Raw genomic sequence first — 26,314 nt, 5'->3', positions numbered from 1 at the left:
CTAGTATTGTGCTTTTTCCATGGAAAGAAGGGTTACAACTAATTGCTCCAGTTTCTATTGATAATATTCCACTTAAACCGATTACCACTATTAAAATTTTAGGCGCTCTTATTGACAATAAACTTTCATTTTGCCCACAAATTAGTGCACTGGTTAAAAATTGCTTTTATAAGCCAAAGATGATTAGATCATTGGTCCCCCCTCTTAATGCTAAATCTCTTAATGTGCTAATTCATTCCCTTTTAATATCCAAAATGGATTATTGTAATTCTTTATTAAAAGGGATATGTCTAAAAGATATAAAACGTCTTCAATTAATCCAAAACACAGCTATCAAGCTCATATCTGGCTCCAATAAATATGACCATGTTACCCCACTACTACAAAAAGCCCACTGGTTACCTGTCATACACAGGATAACATATAAAATTGCTCTTTTGACTTTTAAAACTCTACAAACCAATGCTCCAGCATTCGTCGATAGACTCTTGATTCCATACAATCCCCCGAGAGCCTTTGGATCAACTTTACAGCACACCCTTAATGTTCCTTCTTTGAGATTAATTGGTACTCGTCGTACCGTCATCTTTTCAGTGACTGCCCCAATGATCTGGAATTCTCTTCCTATATATTTAAGATCTGAATGTAATCTGCAGAAGTTTAAAAGCAATTTAAAGACGCCTTTAACTGAATATTCGAAACAAGTCCAGCAAATTTTAACTCCCCTTCTCCCTATTGTGTTTCCCTTTCATGTACTTTTCCTATATAAAAATTGTAGTTCTCCCTTCATTCCCAATGTCTCTTTAAGTGTTGAGAAGTTATGTACATCTAATCAATGAAAATTGCTTGTCTCCTTGAAATCCTATAAATTTTTAAATTTATTGTACAACGCTTTGTACCTTAGGATAAGCGTTTAATCAAATAATCAAATAAACTTGATAACACAAAGGAATTCAACGAAAACTGCAGTATTGCCAGCCAAAGCAAAAACAAAAAACAAACTGCAGACTCCTATGTACGAGATGCAGGCAATGTTTATTATACTAAATATTTTATGCAGTTGAAAATACCACCTTATAACAAACCAAGGAACATTGCCTGCATCTTGTACATAGGAGTCTGCAGTTTGTTTTTTGTTTTTCCATTCCAAGGATAAACCATCAGCTTTGAACTCCCACCAATTTAACTTTTCATGATAATTAAACTTAAAGATGGGGGGGGGGGGTCCAAGCAAAGGAGAAGAGGTCCTTATGATCCTTGAGTCAAAATACTGCCTGCTCATGCAGACTCTGATGCAGGCATATTTGCTGCATCGAGTCTTGCATACTTTACGAGGAAACTTGCATTGTATGTTGGATTTGCAATAAACACAGAGGCCTGGATTCTGTAAATGTCACCATTATTGCCAGCCACCTAAAAAAAACAGCTGCTGATCGCTTGTCAATCGTGCAGTGGCACCACGTGCAGAATTGCAGCTACATGAAAGGTAGGTGGCAGAAATGTAATTAAAGATTATAAAGGCCTACATTTCCGGCACCTATCTTTCATGAGAATTACGCTTATGGAGGAGCCTTATGTTGCCTAATGCCACTTCTGTTACATATACACAGGAGTCCATACATTAGGTGATTGATCCATGTTTGTGAACCACTTGCAGAAGAGTGCCAATCACATCTTTCAGCTCCTCCTTCTTCACCAGTGGAGTATAGCTCCTTCTCCAATTTTTCCTTCTGCAAGCAAACCAAGAAGAGGTATTCTGGTCTGCCCTAATGTGACCTGGTTCTTGAAGGGCACACTCAGGTTGCAACCTCCCATACGCTGGCCTTTTCCATCATGGAATTTTAATATCATTCTGAAGTGCCTGTCCCAAGCCTCCGTATGAGTATCTCCACAAGGCATCTCTTTTGGACCTCACTGTGAAGATGGTATTTCTGGTAGCAATGGTTTCTGGATCTTGGAACTGCAGACTCTTTCTTGGAGAGAGCCCTTTATAAGGATCTCAGAGGCTAGGATTTCTCTGAGCATAGTACCTTCTTTCCTATTGAAGATTGTGTCTGCATTTCATGGCAACCAAGAGGTTATTTTACCCACTTTTTATCTACGGGTTTGACCAAGCAAGATATGATATTGCAGAGGCTGGATGTGTAAAGAATTTTATTCCACTACTTGGAAAGGACAAATTAGTTTTGCTTTTCTGACCACCTTTTTGTTCTAACCAGTCAGTCCAGATGAGGCAGGCCAGTTTCCAAGACTTCTATTGCTGGATGGATTTGCATGGCAATTTTGTCAGCATATATTGAATTTGGCAAACAGCTGCCTATTTCCATGAAAGCTCATTTGAACAGAAGTGTGTCATCTTCATGGGTGGAGTTCCAAGCTGTTCCGCAACTACTTGGTCCACTCTCCATACCTTTACAAGGATCTACAAAATGGATGTGGTGGCTAGAGAAGATGCTGCTTTTGAGTCCTCAGTCTTGCGGGCAGGCTCATCTGTCCCTCCCTAGATGCCTTGCACTGCTTCGGTATATCTCCTAACATATGGACTCATGTGTATATGTAACAGAATGAAAGATTAAGTTCTTATCTGGATAATCTTGTTTCTGTTAATATAAAAGGAGTCTGTACAGCCCGCCCTATGCATTCTGCAATTCAGCTGCTTTCTGCCTCGGACAACTCTATGGTCTAGAACTGGAGTTCTTCTCCTGTCAGTTATGAGATGAACATGTTTAATTAACTAACTAACTAATAAAGTACTGAGTTATTGAGATTTGGAGTTCCTCATGTGTTAGTGCTAGTTGCACACAGCAGGTTGCAAGTTCATGTTTAATAAATTGATCTTTCATGAGTTACAGAGCAGAACAGAAATGTATGTTATTTCTGGGAAATTTCCCTGTGCTCTTCCTTCTCTTTTCTGCTATTACCATGGAGTTGGATTGCTTTGGTAAACTAAAGAGGGACCTGTACTCCACTGGTGAAGGAGGAGGAGCCTAACTTCGGGAGCAGTTTAGAATCAGGCTGAGACTGTTAACTACTGTTCATCTCCGTGAATGTCCCTTTTTCTTTGGACTTCACTTTTTGTGGGGGGAAAAAAATTCAATAATCATGATCATCCCAAGGCCATACCGATTTGTTGACACATGTACATATGCCCATATAAATGGCACAGACCTTTTCTGGTTATAAAACATTACATTGTGTCTTGCATTTACCGTAGTACCTGCCTATACCAGAGACAGATCATGGGGTTTTACAATAATTAGAAAATCAATACATCATAAGAGCAAATATAGTTACATTATAACATATTCAAAATTAACATTTAATTGATCAGTCTATAGAGAGAGATAGGATCTATTATTACAATTACAATTCAACCCCCCCCCCCCAAAAAAAAAACAAACTCTATAACATCATGTCATATGAACTGACACATAAAACTACATAAGAGATAAGTTAATAATTCTTCTGTAATATCACAGTGTAGAAGATTCAGAACTGCAACCTAAACATTCATTCAGGCTGTAGGAAAACCTTTATAAAATTTCTGCACATATGACAAATTTCCTAAGGTCATTTTCCTAGGTAAACGGGGCTGTTTGAAAATCATCTTGCAGGTAAACATATGTGCTGACATTCCTTTGTGTGACTGACAGAATGGATTGTTTTGCTCTGATTGCAGCTGATCTGTGCCACCACCCCACAACCATACAGTTGCCTAATGATTAAGCCTGCTCTGCAGATTTCAGGTAGGCAAGAGATACTTAAGAAGTAATTCTGTAACAGTAAGCCAATATGTAAGTGCCTGTTCTAGAATGAAAAGTAGGCACCTACTTTTCTTTATACCATAAGAGGTGAAATCTGTGCCCGAACTTAGGCATAGTTACTTAGGGTCCCAGTTTTTCTAGAACAGGGGTAGGCAATTCCGGTCCTCGAGAGCCACAGGCAGGTCAGGTTAGGTTTTCAGGATATTCCAATGAATATGTATGAGATAGATTTGCATGCATTGCCTCCTTGAGATGCAAATCTATCTCATGCTTATTTATTGTGGATATTCTGAAAACCTGACCTGCCTGTGGCTCTCGAACAAAGGTAGATCATTTCCAAAACAACGTTTTGATTGACTCAAAGTGCCTACATCAAGTACATCTGCTCTGCAGTTCTTTCTTGGTTTTGGTTACTTAGGTTAGCCATAGAGTTGCTCACAACTAAATGCCAGAAATACTTGTATAACTTATAAAATACTATATGTTTTATGCATATAGGTGGGCCATGATTAAAATAATGGCACATATGTGCATGCATATACATGCAAAGACATAATTCAGCCTAACCACCTATTCTGTAAATAATTCAATATGTACTCATATACTCTGGAGGAAAGGCAGGAGAGGGGAGATATAATAGACATTTAAATACCTATGTGGCATAAATGCACGTGAGGCAAGTCTTTTTCATTTAAAGGAAGCTCCGAAATGACAGGGCATAGGATGAAGTTAAGAGGTGATAAGCTCAGGAGTAATCTAAGCAAATACTATTTTTACAGAAAAGTGTTAGATGCGTGGAATAGTCTCCCAATAGAGGTGGTGGAGACAAGAACTGTGTCTAAGTTCAAGAATGCTTCAGGTTCCAAGTTTATTTTTATTTTGATATACCGCCTATCAAGCCGTCTAGGCAGTGTACATACATATTTAAAAGCATAACATAGATGTTTAGGGGCCTCATAAATACAAACGTTAAGACATAGATATTGTACAGGAGGTACGTGGGAAGAAACTAATTACAATAAATGCCTAAAAACTAACACAAACAACAAAAAGGAATGATACGATAGTAAGGGGGAAAATGTCTGCGTAGAAGAAAAACTAGATAGACGAGAGGAAAAAAATAGGGAAGGGGAAGTTAAATAGTGAAAGCATCTTTAAATAAAAAAAAGTCTTAAGATTAGATTTAAAGTTGTTCATGTTATCTTCCTTGCTAAGATAATTCAGAAGGGTGTTCCATAAATTGGGGGCTGTAACAAAGAAGATTGTTTTCTGGGAAGTATCTTAGAATATGTTGCGAACCGACAGAACTGTGAGAAGATTTTGATCTGCTGAGCGATCTGACTGAGGAGTATGGTATTAGCAGACGATCGATGAATGCTGGTGTGTATTTAGAACGCGTTTTAAATGTTAACAGTAGAATTTTGTATGTTATCCAATGAGTCATGGGGAGCCAATGGGCATTTTGAAGTAGAGGTGTGACGTGGTCATTATTTCCTTTTCTTATGAATAATTTTAATGGTGATATTTTTAATAATTTAAAGTCTTCTAATCTTTTGAGTAATCCCTTGGTAAAGGGAGTTACAGTAATCTAGATGGGATATCACTAAGGGATGGATTAGAAAATTAGGGTTCAAGAAGAGTGGCAATGGACCGTATCATTTTTAGTTTGGAAAAAGCATTTCTTTACAACTGTGCTTATCTGGTGGTGGGACAGGCATGTGGGATCTCTTAGCGAGAAGAGGAGATAGTGAATGCTGTGGATGAGCAGACTGGATGGGCCATTTGGCCTTTATTTGCCATGATATTTCTATATAAGATATACACATATTTACAGAATGTTTTGGCAGAATTAGGCATTTACAGGTGTATGCATACACTTATACCATATGTGCCCATTATTCTAATCATTTATGTATGCAATCAGTGCCTACAGTATATCTTAGTGCCCACTTTACAGAATTACCCCTTAGGAGGGTAATTTTATAGAGGATGCGTAGGCTAAATGGGCTGGAAGGCACCTTTTACACCTAGTTTAGGTTTATAGAATACTAGTTTAAATCCTGCAGAGGTCTCACCTACTTTGTATGTAGGGATATTGCAGAATGTGTAAATATTCAAGTACAGAGTATAAGAGTATGCATACAGATTATCATATTTTCTAATAATAGTACCAGGTGGACTTCTATGGTTTATGTCCCAGAAATGTCAAAGAGAGACAATTTAATTATGAATTAATAATGCTTGTGACTCTTGGGCAGACTGGGTGGACCATTCAGGTCTTTATCTGCCATCTTTTACTTTGTTATGCTACTTTGCAACTCTGTCTGTTCTCTGACCACACAGTAAAAATATGCATGTTTATGCCATCATGCATGCTTTTTCATCTGTCACAATTTTATCAGCCATTTTACATGTATACATTGCCACATACATGCATAAAAACTTTATAAAATTACCCTCTAAGAGGGTAATTTTATATCAAGACGTCTAGGTTAAGAGCCAAGTAAGTGTGTATCTAAGACCTATTTTATGAAAACATGTAGAGGGGCATTTCCCCCCCCCAAAAAAAAATGTCCAAGTCAGAATTGGGACATGTAGCTCATTACATCTAAAAATAATAATAATTTTAAAAAAGTCCATCTTAGATCCATTTTAAAACAGGAAAAATGTCTGGGATTCCCTTTCAAAAATGGTTCTAAGATGGATATATCTGCACTGAAGATGTTTAAAAAGAAAAAAACCATTTTCCAAAGTGACACGTCCAACTTATAAATGCTGAAAAAATAGGTACAAGAACATTGGTCTGGCTTCATGTTCAGAGAAATGGCCACACATGTCTTTGCAGATTAGAGGAGCAGCCTAGTGGGTCAGGCACAACTCCCACCATAGCTTCTTTATTTTGTTTAAGGAGTCCTTCAGCAACAGAATAAAACTTACTGTACGTAACTGTATACTATTACAATCGATTTCCACCCTGCAGGTGTCTCGTATAGAGAGTGTGGAATGTGCAGGGAATGCACCTTGCAGTTGATGTGAAGCTAGTTAACATACATTAACTATTAATGGATCAGATTTGTGGAACCTCAAGACACATAGCTAACTCAAGTTTCAAGTTTATTTAAAATTTTTTATACTGCTTAATCAAATTTCTAGGCAGTGTACAGTGAAAAATACCATAAAAACAAATTAAAACTAGAGATGCTAAATAATAACAGGGTAAATTAATAGAACACATGACGTGACATATAGACTTACTTCAAACAAATGGGAAAAAGAGGGCAAGAACTACAATCCTTGGAGAAAAGAGCACAAAAATAGGAAAAAAAAACAATAGGTGTGGGTAAAAACTACGAAGTTTTATTTTAGTCCTTAAAAGGACAGTTATTGTCCCAAAGCAACCTGGAACAAGAATGTTTTTAACTTAGATTTAAATTGATTTAATGTGGATTCGATACGTAAGTGATTAGGCATCGAGTTCCAGAGACAGCAAAATTATTAGATCTCAACATGTTGATTGACTTTAAAGATGGTACACCAAGGAGATTTTGTGCCATAGACTTTTAATCCCTTATAGTCCTTCTAAATCGCTTCGTTCTGTCAATGAACTCTGGTTGATTGCTCAAACGTATTTTAAAGGTTACAAGTAGGATTTTGTATCTGTAGCTGATTCTATGTTCAACGGGTAACCAGTGCACATTGAACAAAAGAGGTGAGACATGATCATATTTTTTTGCGTTACAGATAATTTTGATGGCTGTGATCTGCACAATCTGAAGGCGTCTTATTTCCTTTTTTGTTATGCCCTTATAAAGGGGTGTTACAGTAATTTAGTTATCTGCCATTCAGCTAATGCACACTAATGGACTTTTCCTTAATTAAATACAAACATGTTGGGGATAACCCTAATAGTTCATGATGAAGATTTGAAATTACTCTGCATTAACCCTCCCCCCCTCTTTTATCAAGCTGTGCTGCCGAGCAGCATAAGCTAAATGCTGAGCCACCCATAGGAATAGAATGGGCGGCTTGGCATTTAACTTGCACTGCTCGACAGTGCAGTTTGATAAAAGAAGGAGTAATTTGGCTATTAACCTACAGCAATGTATCACAGTTTAGTAAACTTATACATACTGTATATTCAGTGGCAGTAAATGGATAAGTTTTTGTGAACATATTCATTTAAAAGTTAAAAAGCTGGCTTATTTGTGGTTTATGGTTTATTATTTCTTAATATATTGCTATATCTAACACGGGTCAAAGTAGTATGCAAATATTAAAAGATTTTTAAGAAAAGAACTCCATATAGTGACAGGAAAGTAAGCATAATCACACATAAAATGAGGATAAAATAATTTAAGATAAAAATAAAAGTAAATAAATAAAAAATAATAAAATAAATGTGTTTATCCTAATATCCTCAGGCAGCAAACCAGAGATACAATAGACAACCAGCGGAAGTAACCTTAGGAGAGCCTAAGGTTGAAGGCTTTTTCGAAAAGGAGAATTTTCAATATAGTCTTAAATTTTGAAAAATTGGATTCCAAACAGATATACAGAAGATGATCATTCCAGGATTTGGAGGCTAGAAAAAAGAAGGGAGACTTCCAAGTGGATTCATAATGTGCCTGACGTGGACCTGGGAGCACCAGTCAGTTTGCTTCAAGAGAGAATAATTGGCGTGATAGGATGTACGGAATGACCAATGTGGACAGATTAGGGGAGGGCAGACCAGTGTGAAGAGTTTTAGGTATTAAACAAAAATTAGGAGAACAGTACTGTATGGGCAACCAATGGAATTGTAGGAACAGTGGAGTTAGCTTATCAAAACGTCATGCATGGTAAAGAAGGCACAGAGCTGTGTTCTGTAAGCTCTGTAGTTGCTTCAATTGAGTAGTGGAGATTCTAGCATAAATAGAATTGCAATAATCTAATTTTTTAGTGCAATAGGAATATCAGTCTAGCCCTCAATGATTGCGAAGTGTGTAGAGAGCCTCATTTACATATTCTGCTATGCTTCCCCTCACTCTGGGTTGTGCTGGATCTCCTCTTGTCTTTCTCTCTACACCCAAAGTTGTAAGAGCTTGTCTGTTCTGCTCAAGTTTGTTTTATAATTATTTTTCAGGTTTTTTAACCGATTACGAGGCTTTTTGTGCTGCAGAGTCTCTTGGTTCCCCCAAGACATCTCTGGTTGTGAGAAGATACAGACTCTCAGGTTAGAGGTCTGTAACCTACAGGCACCTACTTTGCTTGATTCCTGTGTGGCCAGCCTGCTGTAACAGTTCAGAGCCTCAAGGACCACTCCCTTGGGATCAAGCTCGCTCCAGTGTCATCTCCAGTGGGTTTGAACACAGGCTATTTGTCTCCCTTGGCAATTTTGTTCCTGGATTGGGACTGGTTGTGTTCCTCCCCCCACGGTGTTGCGCGGGCTTTGGTGGGGGTCTGAGGGTCTACTCCCATGAGGGGTTTAGACAGCAATCAAATAAACAAGCCATTTGGGCATCTTGAGGCTTGTCAGAGACGGAAGTGTTTTCATACCTCTGGCTAGAGGTGCAGTGAATAGCAGCTCCCAGCACAAGCATGGCACAGTGAGTAGGGCTCACAAACAATTGGATCATTACCTAAATTATCTAACCCACAATGATTTTCATCAAGAAAAAAAGGGGGTTATAAAGGATAATTATACAAAATCTAATTCGATAAATTCATTTACTGCACATAGGTGTCTAGTTGCTTTTTCAAAAATTATTAGTATCTGTCATCACTGAAACCCATTTTTTTATCATATGGAGAGCAATCATTTTATTAACATGTTTACCCCATTATATAAATTAAGAGGCTGAAGTATCATAAAGGATGCATGATTCTCAGTAAAGAGACCTCTTATAACTTAGATGTTATTTCAAGTCTTCATCCTGAATGCATGTTAATATAATCATTTACTTCAGACCTCCTTCCTACCTTAAAATTTTTTATTATTATTAATGTTTATTATTTTATTTAATTAAGTTAAAAAAGCTTTATCCAATGGACAAGGAAGGTGGTTTATTGGTGGTGCATGTTACCAAGCATACCTCCCTAGTGAAGGCAGAGTGGTACTGTAGGCCCAGGAAATTTGTCATTAAAATGCAGTTTGAAGCTGTGGTGCTCGGCCTGAAAGCTGCAGCAGCAGCCTCACATGTCACCCGGATGTGCCATTCTAAATTGAGATAGAATACAGAGTCAGACCAATGCAAACCCCAAGTTTCTTCTAGCAAGGGTAAATTATGTAGCGCATGCTCTTTACAACCTTTTTAGGGTCTTTTTTTTAAATATCATATTTATTGAGGAGTCAAGAAAGAACAGGAATAACAAAACCTTCAAATATTCAGACATAAATTAGGCAACACTGTTTAGGGTCTTGAATAAGGTCTCAGCATGTGCCATCTCTGCTTGCTGAATGCTCTGGATCAGGCAGTGGGTAGGAGATTCGGCCTCCAAGGCCAAGTTGAGCAAGCTCCCATTTAAAGGGCAATTATTCTTTGGCAAGGGCCTCAACGATCTAATGGCCATGGCAGATCTTAAGTCAAAGTTGCTCACAAACAGCAGGCCTCCAGGCCCCTAGGGGGTTCAGGTGGGGAAAGTTTCATGGCTCAAGGCACTTTAGCCAGTTCTCAAGGGCACTTGCCAGTCAGAGGGTTTTATAGGTCCAAGACAGATTTGGCAGTGCCCCCAAGTATCTTGATCCCACCCCCAAAAAGCAATGATTCCAGACCAGTAGCCTACCCTCCACATGTAAGGCTTAGACACAGATTTCCTCAGACTCTTGGCTACTAGAATCATTTGGGAAGGGTACAGGCTAGAGTCCGTTGGCCCTTCCCAAACCTTTTTGTATGGGAAAGCCAGGAAAAGCAGCTAGAGTATGAGAGACAGTAAAAAGGCTCATAGATCTCTGTGTCATAGAAGCCATACCGGACAAAGCTTGGGCAGATACTCAATATACTTTATTGTGCCCAAAAGAGACCCTCAAGACTGGAGACTGATCCTGGACCTCAAGTCCATCAATGCAACTCTCAAGATTCCCCGTTAACCGCATGAGAACAGTCCAGTTGGTCATTGCCTTGGTGGTACCAGGGGAACTTCTTACCTCATTAGATCTAACAGAGGCTTATCTTCATATTCCCATTTTCCTGGCCCACAGGACATTCTTTAGATTCCACATTCTGGAGCAACATGAACCCCTGGAAGAGATGTCTTTGATAGCTTTAGTCAAAACTGTGTTTTTAGTAGCAGTGACCTCAGCCAGAAGGGTGTCAGAGTTACAGGCTCTGTCCTGCAGGGAGCCTTTTCTCAGAATCTCAGATACTTGTGTTTCTCTAGGAGCAGTTTCTTACTTTTTATTGAAGGTAGTTTCGAGTTTTCACTTAAACCAGGAAGTGCATCTCCCGGACTTTTCGCCCTCTGGAGAAAGGAAGGAGGACAAAGTTCTGAAATCCCTGGATGTTCGGAGAGTTCTCCTTCAGTACTTGGACGTAAGAAATGAGTTTCAGCTTTCCAATCATCTCTTCATGCTCCTGGGGGCTGCACAAAAAGGTAGGCCGGCATCAAAGGGGATCATTGACCATTTCCAGATGGATTTGGATGGCGATTTCTTCAGCTTATATTGGGAACGGAAAACAATCTCCTGTGACATTGAAAGCACACTCCACAAGAGGCATTGCGTCATCCTGGGAGGAGGCAAGATCAGTCTCGCCTGAAGAAATTTGTAGATCCAGCCTTCACACTTTCACCAAATTTTATAGAGTGGATGTTGCTGCCAGAATGGTTTCCGAGTTTGGTTCCGCTGTAATGGCAGCAGGCTTACCTGTTCCATCCTATGATCCAGGGACTGCTTTGGTATGTTCCTTTGGTCAAGACTGATGTTCCTATTGCACTAGAAGGGAAGATAAGGTACTTACTGTGATAATCTTCTTTCTAGTAGATAGGAATATCAGTCTTGACACCCACCCTGTTAGTCGGTTAGTTTGCTTTCTGTCTCAGACATGCCTATATGGTTGCTGTCTTGTTTACCTCTGTCTAGCACAGTTGGGGAGGTGAAGAGATATAGGGCCTGTAGAATAACAATTATAAATGTTAAATTATAGAGTGGTCAATGCAGATTGCACACAAGTAGGTGGCATGTTCATTTCCACCTTGTTATGCGTTATAATGAGTTACGTGTGTTTATATTTTGTAATGTCTTTATTGATCAGAACAGATGTGTTGTGCTGGGGAAAATCCCCGTGTCCCCTCTCTTTTTGATATACATTCTAGGGCTGACTAGCGGCATGATACAGATTGAGAAGATCAAGCACAACCTAGAGTGAGAGGAGGCAAAGTAGAATAATATGTAAATGAGGCTTTCAACACACCTCAAAGTGTAGGAGGGCTAAAAATCATTGGTCAAAACTGATGTTCCTATCTGCTAGAAAGAAGATTACCAAGGTAAGTACCTAATCTTCCCTTGGAGATAGTGAGAGCATGTATGAGAGTATGCAATGAATTGAAATCAAGAAATGAATGTAGTGACCAAAGTTGACATAGTGAATAGCAACCTGATTGACTGGTGTGCGAGATATGCTCTTGAAAGGACAATTAGGAATCCAATAATCCCAGATAACGGAAGGAAGATACAATCTGAATTGGTCTATTAAACAGTATCAGGAGTTGAGAGAGTTGTGAAAGAAGTCCAGTAATTCAACAGGCTACTTACTGTCTTTTCTGGGTTCAACAAAAGCCTATGGTTGGACAGCCATGTTGAAAAGACAGAGAGACAAGATTGCAAATCTGGTTGAAATGATGAACATGTATAAATCAGTAGAATGTTCTCTGCAGAAATGAAGAATTTGATATTGAAGGAATGAATAAGTGTGGCTAATGGACTGATAAAAATATTAAAGAGTATAGGAGAAAGAAATGATTCATGAGGAACACAAAAATTAAGGGAATGACTGACTAAAACATTGGAGTATCTTCCTTAAAAATCCTAGGCGTAATCATTGACACTAACCTAAATTTTCATAATCACATTAGCCAAATCGTTAAATCCTGTTTCTATAAACTCCGTCTAATACGATCCATTTCTTCATTTTTAGAACCAAAATCTATTAACATACTTATTCATTCTATGATCATTTCAAAACTAGATTACTGCAACTCTCTGCTGTTTAACGTACCGCAAAAAGAAAAGAAGAAACTTCAAATAATCCAAAACACTGCAATAAAACTCGTTCATAAAGCAAAAAAATACGACCATGTAACTCCGCTACTGATCAAATCCCACTGGTTGCCTATTAATCACCGAATCACTTTTAAAATAGCATTCTTAGTTTTTAAAGCTCTGTTATTTAATGAACCACAGTTCATATCTAGAATGATTATTCCATATCATTCTCCCCGATCTCTCCGGTCGTTATCTCAAGACCTATTATCAGTCCCTTCTTTAAAAATAGTGGGTACAAGGAGAAATGAAATGTTTTCTGTTTTAGCTCCTCAAACTTGGAACGCTCTGCCACTCTATATTAGAAAAGAAAAAGACCTCATCTCGTTCAAAAAACTTTTAAAAACATTTTTATTCAATGATGCTTTTATTAACTGATAATTTTAATTTCTTTTGCCCCTTCCTTATATGTTTTTACCCTTTTTGTTTCTTCTTTCCTAGACCGAGATAATTGTAACTTTTCCCCCCTTCTTCCTAGTGTATCCAGTTAGTCATTAACTTATATATATAATGAAACCTTTTAGGTCTTAATACTGTTTGTTATCTATATCACTGTTTTTAAAATTTGTTAAAATTTGTTTTAGAACTGTTTGTTCCCCCATAAGTTGTTTTAAACTGTACATCGCTTAGAAAATTTTTTATAGGCGATTTATCAAATAAAATTGAACTTGAACTTGAACTTGGAGTGATGGGAAACTGAAAAGAAACGTCCAGTTAGGAAATACGAAAACCAGTCCACACTGTGACTGAGATTCTGATTTCTGTTAGATGAGATAGCAATAGATGGTGATCCACAAGATTAAAGGCGGCAGACTAGGAAAGAAGAAAAATAGTCCCACACTGTGCCTGAAATTCTGATTTCTGTTAGAGAAGATAGAAATAGAAGATGATCCACCATCTTAAAGGCAACAGATAGATCTAGTAAAGACAAGCAGAGAGATTTTTTTTTGTAGTCAATTGTAGAGTGTAGGTCGCTCAAGAAAGTGGTAACTTTTATCCTCGGACAAGTAGGCAGCATATTCACATGTGGGTGACGTCATCCACGGAGTTTGGTTTGGACAGTTCTAAAAGTGTACTGTCACTTTATCTTCTTAAGAAGCTTTGAGACTGCCTGCACCACGCACGCACGAGTGCTTTCCTGTCCAATGCCGGCTCACGTTTCCTCAGTTCTTCATTTTCTGTAGAACGAAGTTGTTTTTTTAGACTTTGTCCAATTGAGTTGCCTTCCCAGTCAATGTACTTTTCACCTTTTGGCTCATTTTTCTTTAATTTAATCTACTTATAGTATTTTTTCTTTAGTACTTTTTCTTCTTTTTTTTTTTTAAAAGGTTACTTTCCTCATCCTTTTTGTTTCCTCAGTCGGGCCTTCTGGCCTTTTCTCTCTGGTTTTTCTCACTGGTTTTCCATCTCAGGGTGAAAGCATTGCTTTTTTCTTGCTGCCAAGATATTTCTTCACATTAAGGCCTTCTAGTGGGTTTATAAAGTGCACTCATTGCCACTGGCTGATCTCCATTAGTGACCTGCACAACTGGTGCATTCAGTGTCTGGGGCCGGAGTATCAAGTAGACACTTGCATCCGCTGTTCTACTTTACAAAAACACTCTCTTAAGGCTCTTCACAATCTACTTGGAAGCTCTGTTTAAGAACTGGGAGGCTCCTCTCACCCTTCCCATAGCTCCAAGAAAGATTGACTCTTTGTCCTGGCTTTGATAGGTCACAATTGCCAAATCAGTCTTTGCTGGTTGAATCCATTCTTTTAAAAAATCCTCCAGTACAAGAGTATATGCTACTGCACCACCAGGATTTAAAATCTGTACCATGGATAAGTTTGGGCACCGCCTGCTGGTATGTTGACCAGCAGAATTCCTAGCTATAACTTTTTTATATGTTATTTTATCTTAAAAAAACAACTCATAAAGAAGTTGTCTGATTTTGAACAATATATCCCATCTGAGAGTCTTCCAGAGTTCTAGGAGACTTCTCATAGCCTACTCCAAACTAGAAAGTTTATGGCAAGATCAACTTTTGATGCATTTGATGTGACATATTGCTATGAAACATCTTACATGGCTGCAAGTCTCTGACATGGACATTAATGTTCAGGATCGTTTAGCAAATATTCCCTGTCTTGGTGAAGAACTCTTTGGGGACAAAGTTGAGGATGCTACACAAAGACTTACATAACATGAACAAAGCTGGACCACCTTAACAGGGTCCAAGGCTAAGACTCAGCCATCTAAGTCTTCCGAGAGACCTGTTTCCTCTTCATATAAAAGGCGTTATCTAACCATAAGAACATAAGAACATAAGAAGTTGCCTCCACTGGGTCAGACCGAGGTCCATCTCGCCCAGTGGTCCGCTCCCGCGGCGGCCCATCAGGTCTGCGACCTGTGAAGTGGTTTCTGACCACTTCTATAACCTACCTCAAGTTCTATCTGTACCCCTCTATCCCTTTATCCTCCAGGAACCTATCCAAACCCTTCTTGAATCCCTGTACAGAGTTCTGGCCTATCACTTCCTCCGGAAGCGCGTTCCATGTGTCTACCACCCTCTGCGTAAAAAAGAATTTTCTAGCATTTGTTCTAAACCTGTCCCCTTTCAACTTCTCCGAGTGACCCCTAGTGCTTGTGGCTCCTCTCAGTTTGAAGAATCTGTCCTTATTTACTCTCTCTATGCCCTTAAGGATTTTGAAGGTTTCTATCATGTTCCCTCTAAGTCTCCTCTTCTCCAGGGAGAACAGCCCCAGCATTTTTAACCTGTCAGCGTATGGAAAATTTTCCATACCTTTTATCAGCTTAGTCGCCCTCCTCTGCACTCCCTCGAGTACCGCCATGTCCTTCTTGAGGTACGGCGACCAGTATTGAACACAGTACTCCAGGTGCGGGCGCACCATTGCGCGATACAGCGGCATGATGACTTCCTTCGTCCGGGTTGTGATACCCTTTTTGATGATGCCCAGCATTCTGTTTGCTTTCTTTGAGGCTGTCGCACATTGCGCCGATGGTTTCAGTGATGAGTCGACCATCACCCCCAGGTCCCTTTCTAGGTTACTCACCCCTAGCAGTGTTCCCCCCATTTTGTAGTTGAACATCGGGTTCTTTTTCCCTACATGCATGACCTTGCATTTCTCTACGTTAAAACTCATTTGCCACTTTTTTGCCCAGTCTTCCAGTCTCGTTAGGTCCTTTTGTAGGTCTTCGCAGTCTTCCGTGTTTCTAACCCTGCTGCAGAGTTTGGTGTCATCAGCAAATTTGATAACCTCACATTTTGTCCCCGTCTCCAGATCGTTAATAAATATGTTGAATAGTAGAGGTCCCAGCACCGACCCCTGCGGAACTCCGCTCGTGACCCATTGCCAATCTGAGTATTGGCCTTTGACTCCAACCCTCTGTTTCCTGCCCGCTAGCCAGTGTTTGATCCATCGGTAGATATCCCCTTGCACCCCGTGGTTCCACAGTTTTTTAAGTAGCCGTTCGTGAGGTACCTTGTCGAAGGCTTTTTGGAAGTCAAGGTAAATGATGTCTATGGATTCACCCTTATCCATCTGATTGTTTATTCCCTCAAAGAAGTACAGCAAGTTCGTGAGGCACGACCTTCCCTTGCAGAAGCCATGCTGGCTCGCCTTCAGTTGTCCATTGTTTTCTATGTGTTCGCAGATTGTGTCCTTTACCATTGCTTCCATCATCTTTCCAGGAACCGAGGTCAAGCTCACAGGCCTGTAGTTTCCCGGGTCACCCCTTGATCCCTTCTTAAAGATGGGCGTGACATTTGCTATTTTCCAGTCCTCTGGGATCTCCCCAGTTTTTAGGGAGAGGTTACATATTTGGCGAAGTGTCTCTGCTATTTCGTTTCTCAGTTCTTTTAGTACCCTTGGGTGGATGCCGTCTGGGCCTGGTGATTTGTCGCTCTTTAGTCTGTCTATCTGTCTGAGGACATCCTCTTTGCTTACCTCTAGTTGTACCAGCCTTTCGTCGTGTTCTCCGTTTATAATCACCTCGGGTTCTGGGATATTGGATGTGTCCTCTCTGGTGAAGACCGACGAGAAGAATTTGTTTAACCTTTCAGCTATCTCTTTTTCCTCCTTTATCGCTCCTTTCCTGTCTCCGTCGTCCAGTGGTCCCACTTCCTCTCTGGCTGGTTGTTTCCCTTTCACATACCTGAAGAAGGGTTTGAAGTTTCTTGCTTCTCCTGCCAGTCTTTCCTCATATTCTCTCTTTGCCTTCCTGACCTCTCTATGATATTCTTTCTGGTGTCTTTTGTGCTCTTCCTGGTTTTCCTTTGTTGGATCCTTTTTCCATTTCTTGAAGGATGATTTCTTGTCGCTTGTCGCCTTTTTAACCGCAGATGTTATCCATGCTGGGTTTCTAGTTCGATTTTTTTTGCACCCTTTCCTAAACCTTGGGACGCACAGGTTTTGTGCCTCGAGCACTATGCCTTTAAGCAGTGTCCAGGCTTCCTTTACGGTCTTCACCTTCCCTGAGTTGCTGCTGAGCTTTTTTCCTACCGTTTTCCTCATGTCCTTGTAGTTTCCCTTTCTGAAGTTGAGTGCTGTCGTTTTGGTTCTTTTCACCTTTGATGTTCCCATGTTTAATTTGTACTGGATCATGTTGTGATCACTGTTCCCTAATGGTGCTATTACCACCACCTCCTTTGCGGGTCCTTCTATCCCGTTGAGGATTAGGTCTAGAGTGGCATCCCCTCGCGTTGGTTCTGTGACCAGCTGCTCCATGAAACAGTCCCTTATCGCCTCTAGGAATTTAGTTTCTCTCGTGCAGTTTGAGTGCCCAATGTCCCAGTCTATTCCCGGATAGTTGAAATCCCCCATAACTACCACCCTTCCACTTTTGCACACCTGCCTCAGTTCGGCCTCCAGTTCCAGGTCGTTTGCTTCTGACTGTCCTGGTGGGCGATAGTACAATCCCAATTTGATGTCAGCTCCTTCCCCTCCTGTTAACTTAACCCATAGTGACTCCAGACTGTCTGCCCTTATTGTTGTTTCTGTTCTGGATGAAGGAATGGAGTCCTTTATATACAGTGCTATTCCTCCCCCCTTTTTGTGTGCTCTGTCCTTCCTGTAGAGTTTATACCCTGGAAGGGCCACATCCCATTTGTTGTCCTCTGTCCACCATGTCTCTATGATTCCTATTATGTCTATGTCCTTATTTCCGGCTATAACTTCTAGCTCCCCCATTTTAGTCCTTAGGCTCCTAGCATTTGTATATAGGCAATTTAAGTCCCAGTTTGTTACCTTTTCTTTTGGATCTACTCTTGATTTGTTGCTCCTGCTGGTCTCCTCACGTGTTGCCTCCTGTGGTGTGTCTATCCCGTCCTCTGCCCGCTTTTTTGTTCTTTTGTCCTCTTCCAAACCCCCACCACAAAACAAACAGAAATCTCAAAAGCCTCAGACATCAGCTCCTCAAAAACCAGCTCAGTCTTTTAGATGTGCTTCTAGAGAGCAAAGCCATAATTACCCCCATCTCAGCCACCCCTCCAACCCATCGGAGGCCGACTGCTCTTATTTCATCAACGCTGGACTCTCATTACCACAGACACCTGGGTCCTCAAAATCATACAGGAAGGATACTCTCTTCATTTTATCACCATTCCTCCAAAAAGCCCTCCAAGAGAGTTCTCTTTCACATTTCAGCAGATGTCTCTTCTTCTTCAGGAAATCAAAACTTTACTTCAAATGAATGCCATAGAAGTAGTATCCACTTCCCTGAAAAAACAGGTGTTCTGCTCCAAGCATTTCCTAATTCCAAAGAAGACGGGAAGCCTTCATCTTATTCTCGACCTCCGGGCTCTCAACAAATGTCTAGTGAAAGAAAAGTTTTGTATATTATCTCTGGCGACTCTATACCTACTTCTTGAACAAAATGATTGTGTTCTCTAGACCTCAAAGAGGTCTACACACACATTCCACATCCATCCAGACCACTGAAAGTTTCTTTGTTTTTGTGTAGGTCATCATCTTCAATACAAAGTTCTGCCATTTGGCCTCACTTCATCTCCAAGAGTATTCACAAAGTGCTTAGTAGTGATAGTAGCAACCCTTCGTATCCACAGGTTTCAAGTGTTTCCATATTTAGACGATTGGTTGATAAAAGCTGCATCGCCTCAAGCAGTACACTTAGCTACAAGTGGCCATAGCTTATCTCCAACTTCTAGGGTTCAAAGTCAGTTTTCCAAAGTCTCATCTTCAATCCTCTCAAGTGTTGGAGTTCATAGGAGCCATGCTCAACACAACTCTTCTTGGGGCTTTCTTACCCAAACAAAGACAAAACACCTTGCTTCAACTTTACAATCATGTGTCCTCTCTACAAAACATTTCAGCAAGATAAATGATGCATCTCATGGGTCACATGGCATCCACAGTTCATGTAACTCCCATGCTCGACTTCATCTCAGATCAGATCAGTGGAGCCTGGCATCTCAGTGGTCTCAGGCCATGGATTCCTTATCCCAGAGGATCAAGGTCACCTCACCTTTCTCAATCTCTCCAGTGGTGGTTGAATCTGGCAAGTCTCTCCAGAGGTTTGCTATTTCACATCCCCTTGTGACGGATACCTCTATGTATGCCTGGGGAGCTCACCTGAATGGCTGCCGGACTCGGCGGCTGTGGTCTGCTTGAGAAAAGACATTTCATTTCAACCTGTTAGAATTGCAGGCAATTTGCAATGCCCTAAAAACATTTCAGGATCGTCTTTCCAACCAAGTCCTTCTTGTTCGAACAATCAAGTGGCCATGTACTACATCAACAAGCAAGGGGGAATGGGCTCTCTTCCTCTGTATCAAGAAGCTGAGCACATTTGGAACTGGGAAATCCCTTGAAACATATTTCTCAAAGCCATATATGTGCAAGGCAAGCAGAATGCCCTAGCCAATAACATCAGCAGATTTCTTCAGCCGCACAACTCCATAGTCTTACACCACATCTTCTCACTTTGGGGGACTCCTCAGATACCCCTGTTTGTCTCCCCACAACCACAAGGTGCCTCAATTCTGCTCCAGATAATACTCTCCCCATCGTCTGGAAGCAGATGTATTTCTTCTGGATTGGTCACACAAATTCCTGTATGCATTTCCGCCAATCTCTCTGATCCTGAAGGCGTTAGTCAGGCTCAAACAAGAGGCAGCCACCATGATCCTGATAGCTTCTTGGTGGTCCAGACAACCTCAGTTCTCCCTTCTACTTCAACTGGCTGTCAAGGATCCAATGCCATTACAGATATTTCCATCTCTATTCACTCAGTCAAGACTCTCTCTGTACCTAACAGCTTGGTACCTCTTGACCTGACTTCAGCAGATTTTAATCTTTCTGACTCAGTTCAAGCCATTATAGCTGCTTCTAAAAAACCCTCAGAAATGCTATTGACTCAGATGGACACGCTTCACTTTGTGGTGCAGTCTCCATCACTTGGATCCCTCCACCTCTTCTATATCATCAGCATTGAACTACCTTCTCCATTTATCCAACTCTTGACTTAAGACCACTTCGGTTAGAGTTCACTTCAGTGCTATTAGTGCTTACAATGCTCCTTTCAACAATAAACCTCTAGCCACTCATTTGCTTGTTTCTCTGTTTATGAAAGAACTATTGAACTCAAAATCTCCAACCAAAACCACCTCCAATTATCTGGGATCTCAATGTAGTCCTCACCAGTCTGATGAAGGTGCCATTTGAACCACTGGCAACTTCTCATCTTAAATTTCTCACTTGAAAAGTGATCATCTTGATCTCTCTCACTTCTGCTCGTCACGTGACTGAACTGCAGGCGTTGGTTTGTGATCCACCATTTAAAGTATTTCATCATGATAAAGTGATTCTTGTAACTCATGGGGAGTGTGTGGCGCAGTGGTTAGAGCCACAGTCTAAGCACCCTTAAGTTGTAGGTTTAAATCCCAACTGCTCCTTGTGATCCTGGACAAGTCATTTAATTCCCCATTGCCAAAAGGTACAGTACATTAGAGTGTGAGCCCACCAGGACAGATAGGGAAAAATGCCTGAGTACCTGAATGTAAACCACTTAGGCCAGTGTATCGCAAACTGTGTGCCTCCAGAGATTTCAGGTGTGCCGTGATATACTGGGGAAGAGGAGAAATGCCGGCACCAGCTGATTGTCTGCAAGACGTGCCTCTCACGAAGAAAGGCATGTCTTGTGAGCTGTCTCCTAATGCCATCACCTCTTCTCTTTTCCAGGCCTTCTCTCTTCTCAGTGGCTCTTCTCTCCTTCTCTCTGCCGGCCCTTCTCTCCTCTTAGCGCAAGGCCCGTTTGAAGGGCCTTTGTGCATGTGCTGATGTCGACATGCTTCTGGGTATCTCAAGCTGGGGGCACTAAGTTTAGTGTGCCCCGGCTCGAAAAAGTTTGTGAGACACTAACTTAGGCTATAAGTAGTATAGAAGTACTTCCAAAGGTTGTCATGGAATTTAACCTAAATCAATCCATTGTGCTACATGTGTTCTTTCCAAAGCATCATTCTCATCCTGGAGAAATTGCTCTTCATACACTGGATTGCAAGCATGCCTTGGCTTACTACATACAGAGGACTAAGCCACACAGGTCTTCACCTCAACTGTTCATCTCTTTTGATCCTAACAAGTTGGGTCTACCTGTAACCAAATGAACTCTTTCCAAATGGTTAGCAATCTGCATTTCCTTTTGCAATACTCAGGCTGAGCACTCAAAGTTCGAGCTATGGCAACATCAGTGACTTTTTTGCGCTCCAATTTCATTGAAGATGTTTGCAAAGCAGCTACTTGGTCCTCAATTCACACATTTACATCTCACTACTGTCTAGAATCCTATTCCAGATGAGAGGGTTGTTTCAGCCAAGCAGTTTTAGAGAATTTATTTTCTTCTTAATGGCTAACTCTCCCCCCATCCCATTATGTTCAGCTAGGGAGTCCCACATGTGAGAATATGCTGCCTGCTTGTCCTGGGATAAAGCTCAGCTACTTACCGTAACAGGTTATCCTGGGACAGTAGGCAAATACCCTCACATCCCTCCTACCTCTCTGGTTGGCTTCTTAGCTTGCTTATGGAAATGAGGAACTGCAAGCCGGCGCGTTGGGCAGAGAAGCATTCATGGGTCCAGAGAAGAGCGACGAAAATGATAAAAGGTATGGAAAACCTTCCATACGAAGACAGGTTAGAAAGGCTGGGGCTCTTCTCCCTGGAAAAGCGGAGACTCAGAGGAGACATGATAGTGACTTTCAAGATCATGAAAGGCATCGAGAAGGTAGACAGGGACAGATTCTTCAGACTATTGGGGACCACAAGTACAAGGGGGCACTCGGAGAAGCTGTGCTAGGAAATTCTTTTTCACTCAGAGGGTGGTGGACACCTGGAACACGCTGCCGGAGGTTGTGATAGGACAGAGTACACTACGGGGTTTTAAAGAAAGATTGGATAAATTCCTGAAAGATAGGGGGATTGAGGGATACAGATAGAGGTAGAGATGGGATATAGAGAGAGTATAGATAGAGACCAAGGGGGATTTAAGGGTTCAGACAAAGATCACCGTACAGGTCATTGGCCTGATGGGCCGCCGCGGTTGCGGACTGCTGGGCACGATGGACCTCTGGTTTGACCCAGCAGAGGCAACTTCTTATGTTCTTATGTGTGTGTGGTGTGAGCAGTGTCAAAGCTTCTTAGGAAGTTAAAGTGGCAGTATACCTTTAGCACTGTCTGTACCAGGCTCCATGGATGACATCACTCACTATCTGCCTGCTGTCCCCGGATAACACCTGTTACGTTAAGTACCGTAACTGTGCTTTTCTGTACTGTGTAATATGTGGAAACTGGCCTGGTGAGGATGAAGAATTAATGATTTTTTAATATGTGTACAAACCTGTTGGAAGACTAATTTTTCAAGTATTTTAGACAGAAAATTAAGATTTTAAACCACCTTTTATTAAATTATTTTGAATCACTTTGATAACTGGTTTCAATATGTAGGCAGTATATTGGAACATAATAAATATAGTTTGAAACACCATGGAGAGATTATAATACTGTAAAGGTTCTCAGGGTCTATAACAATAAGCAGAGAAATCCACAGTATGGGTTAATTACCTGAGCTGAGGACTTGACTTTGAGCCTACTTTAAAGTTAGGGTGAGTTTAACTACAAGGATGAGGATACAGTCCTTCTCACTGAAGACAAAAAGGAAACTCCAGCTCCTCCTAGTAAATCTTCTCCATTATCCTCAAACACTTTCAGACCTAGGAATTTTTCAAACTATTCGAAAAGAAACAAAGTCCCAGGGTACCGAACATTTAATACAAATGAGGTCTCATTCACCACCTTCTGGTTTTACATAGCCTCCAAGGAGAACATTATTTTATTAGATCATTCATCTAAGATCTCTTTTTATATTTGAACATTAATTTGAGCCTTTCAGCTCTACCTTCAAGTAAACAAAATGATTTAAAGGAAAAAAAAAAATCAGGTTCTGACTTTTGAACAATTTTTAGTTTCAGAATATTTGAATGCGCTACAGCACTTTCTTTTAAACAATTAAGATTTTCACAGTCTTTAATACCTGTTTGGCCACTCCTTGCAAACCTAGGGTTCAGACAGCTAGCAGATCCTCTCCCTTAGTCCTTCATAACAGCAGAGGCTTATTTTCTGTTATGCTTTCCACTCTGCTAGCAAAGCAAAATAACCTTGTAGCAAACACTTTTCTTCAAATTATACAGCTTATTTCATTTTACCCCTTTCTGGTACTCTCAGGATAGCATGGTAAATCATGGCTTGATTTGGAAAACATCCCCTCAAATTCAGTCACCAACATTCATTGCTTCAGCATCCTCTCTTACCTCAGGAAAATCAGGCTCCTCCAGTTCCATGGGCTGGGATAAACTTTGTCCCCGACTATAGGGGTTTTAAATCCCTCCCACCTCATGGGAGTTAGCTTCATCAATGATCCTGGCAACCAGACTTTTTTCTGAACTTTCTTCAGGGAATGGAAAACAAAGAAGAAAAATGTTACAGTATAATGCCTTTGTTTCACTTCATGGTGCATCTGCACCTTGAATACTGTCACCGCATCTTAAAAAAGATATAACAGAATTAGAAAAGGTACACAGAGAAGGGCGATGAAAATGATCAAAGGGATGGGTCGACTTTCAAGTTTTCAAGTTTTATTAAAATTTTGATTAATCACAATATCATAATTCAAAGCGATTTATAATTAAAAAGAGGAGCCACCATACACTTCTCCCTCGGTATTCGTAGAGGATAGGGACAGAGCTGGCCCACCCCCGCCTCCCTTCTGCCTTCCCCCCGGCATCCCGGCCTTACCTGGTGGTCTAGAAGGCTTTTGGGGCAGGAGCGATCTTCCTATGCTCCTGCCCTGTACAGATCGCCAATAGGAAATAACTGCAGTGAGTTCCTGTAGTCTCTCGAGACAGACCTACAACACATTCTGAAAATCAATCAAAACCACTCTGTTTGACAAATTCATCACCTAAACAGGCCGATCTACACTCACTATGCTTTTTCCCCCTACAATCCTGAAGCAATCTCTCATGCTATTCCCACCGCTCTCACTTTCCCTCCCCTTACAACCCCTCTTACATTCCCTCTCCTTACAATCCTTTTATCTTCTGTAACTTTCCCCTCATGCATTTGTAATTCGCTGAATGTCCAGCCTTCTTCGATGTGAACCGCCTAGAAGTTGTCTGACTATGGCGGTATAGAAAAATAAAGTTATTATTATTATTAAAAAGGATGCGAGGAAATCCACTGCTTATTTTAAGCAGCATAAATATATTTTATTCTTTGGGATTTACCAGGTACTTGTGACCTGGGTTGGCCACTGTTGGAAACAGGATACTGGGCCTGATGGCCCTGCGGTCTATCCCAGTATGTCAGTTCTTATATTCTTATGTTCCTTTGAGGCCAAAGAAACTCTTTGTTCAGATGCCAGGTATGCCCTCTACTGGCCCTTGATTTAATTACAGAAGAATATCCTTGATAACTGTCCTTTGGGCAGAACTGATGTTTAAGGAGCTCGGTCTCAGGTAGAGACCTATTCCCCGCAGTCCTGTTCTCTAACTCCTCACAATACACACACAGTTTTGCTTTTATTATTGCCACAAACCTTATAGTAAAAATTAGCTGTTGTGCTTGCAACAGTGTGGACAATTAATTTTAAGTATTTTGTACATTTCATTTGATTATGGATTTAATCAGAAAGCAGTTCAAAACAAATTATAATCTAATATTAAAAAATATTTAAACCCCAAACTTGCATAACCGTTAACATAATACTATATTACAACTCATACCCTTGCCCTCAAAGTAGGACAAATCCTTTAGTACTGATTACACAAGTGTGCCCATTAAACTGCACTGAGGTAGTAATATTATCTTGTTGTTTAAAGAGAAAATGTATGTTTTGAAATCAATATCTAAATAGAGTCAGTAAATGAGAGCTTTTATCCATTTCAGAAGAGCTTAGAATATCAGTGTGTTAAAGAAGTCAATTTTGTGAAACAGTATTACTTTTAAAATCAAGGCTATAATAGCAAACCTGATTACAAATGACATTTTGTTGTCCCTGAATGTAGAACTTGAAAACTGAAATGTGCTATTTCCTATATATTGTACTGGTTAGTAGCAAATTTTGAAAATAAGCTTGATCACAGCATTGTATTTGCCTCTACACTGGTGCTCCTATCCGATATAGGGCTAGATTCACTAACCCTCTGATCCGTGTGCGATCCGTTTCCGTCTGCATGCAGGCCGACAAATTCACTAAAGGCCGACAAATTCACTAAAGGCCTGCATGCAAATGAAGACTATCGTTGGCACTCCCCCAGCCAACTGCACAGATCACTAAAGCCCTGACCATAGTGACAGGAGAAACAGCCTCCTGCCACTGCTGTCAGGGCTTCTGCTGGCTTTTTAAATTTTTTTTTTTAATTGGGCAGATATTTTGCATGTTTTATACACGCAAAATATCTGCCTAATTTTTTAAAAAATTAACCCCCCCTCCTAACAAGTGCCCCGAACCCCACAAAATAATTGCCCCGCAGCCTGCTCTCTGCTGCCTCAAAGCTCTGCCCCGAATCTGCCTGCCCTGACGCTCTCGCCTTGAATCTCTCCTGCCTTTCCTGCAGTGGGAGCCTGTGGTTTTAACCTGTGGGTTAAAACCACAGGCTTCTGGCCTATACAAAGTTAAAAAAAAAAAAAAGGGGGGGGGAAAGTTGCGATGCCCTCCCACCCGCGCCAATGCCCCACAAAAGGCAGGAGGGATGCCAATTCCCTCCTGCCATGTTAAACCCCTCCTGGTCTGGCTAGGCCCG

General features: G+C 40.7%; 1 protein-coding gene across 8 annotated transcripts in view; it reads left to right on the top strand.

The window, feature by feature from the left end:
• Positions 1 to 26,314, top strand: part of GABBR2 (gamma-aminobutyric acid type B receptor subunit 2) — a 1,059,696-nt gene that overhangs the window by 225,694 nt on the left and 807,688 nt on the right. Inside the window, exon 2 of one of the 8 annotated variants that reach the window (XM_033929597.1) lies at positions 3,680 to 3,746. The exons of the other annotated variants lie outside the window; for them this stretch is intronic. The gene's annotated coding sequence lies outside the window, so the exon portion shown is untranslated. The remainder of the gene's footprint in view (positions 1 to 3,679; positions 3,747 to 26,314) is intronic. 8 annotated transcript variants of the gene reach the window in all.

Source organism: Geotrypetes seraphini, chromosome 2 (genome assembly GCF_902459505.1).
Source record: "Geotrypetes seraphini chromosome 2, aGeoSer1.1, whole genome shotgun sequence".
NCBI lineage: Eukaryota > Metazoa > Chordata > Amphibia > Gymnophiona > Dermophiidae > Geotrypetes > Geotrypetes seraphini.
This window is presented reverse-complemented; position numbering and strand designations above follow the sequence as displayed.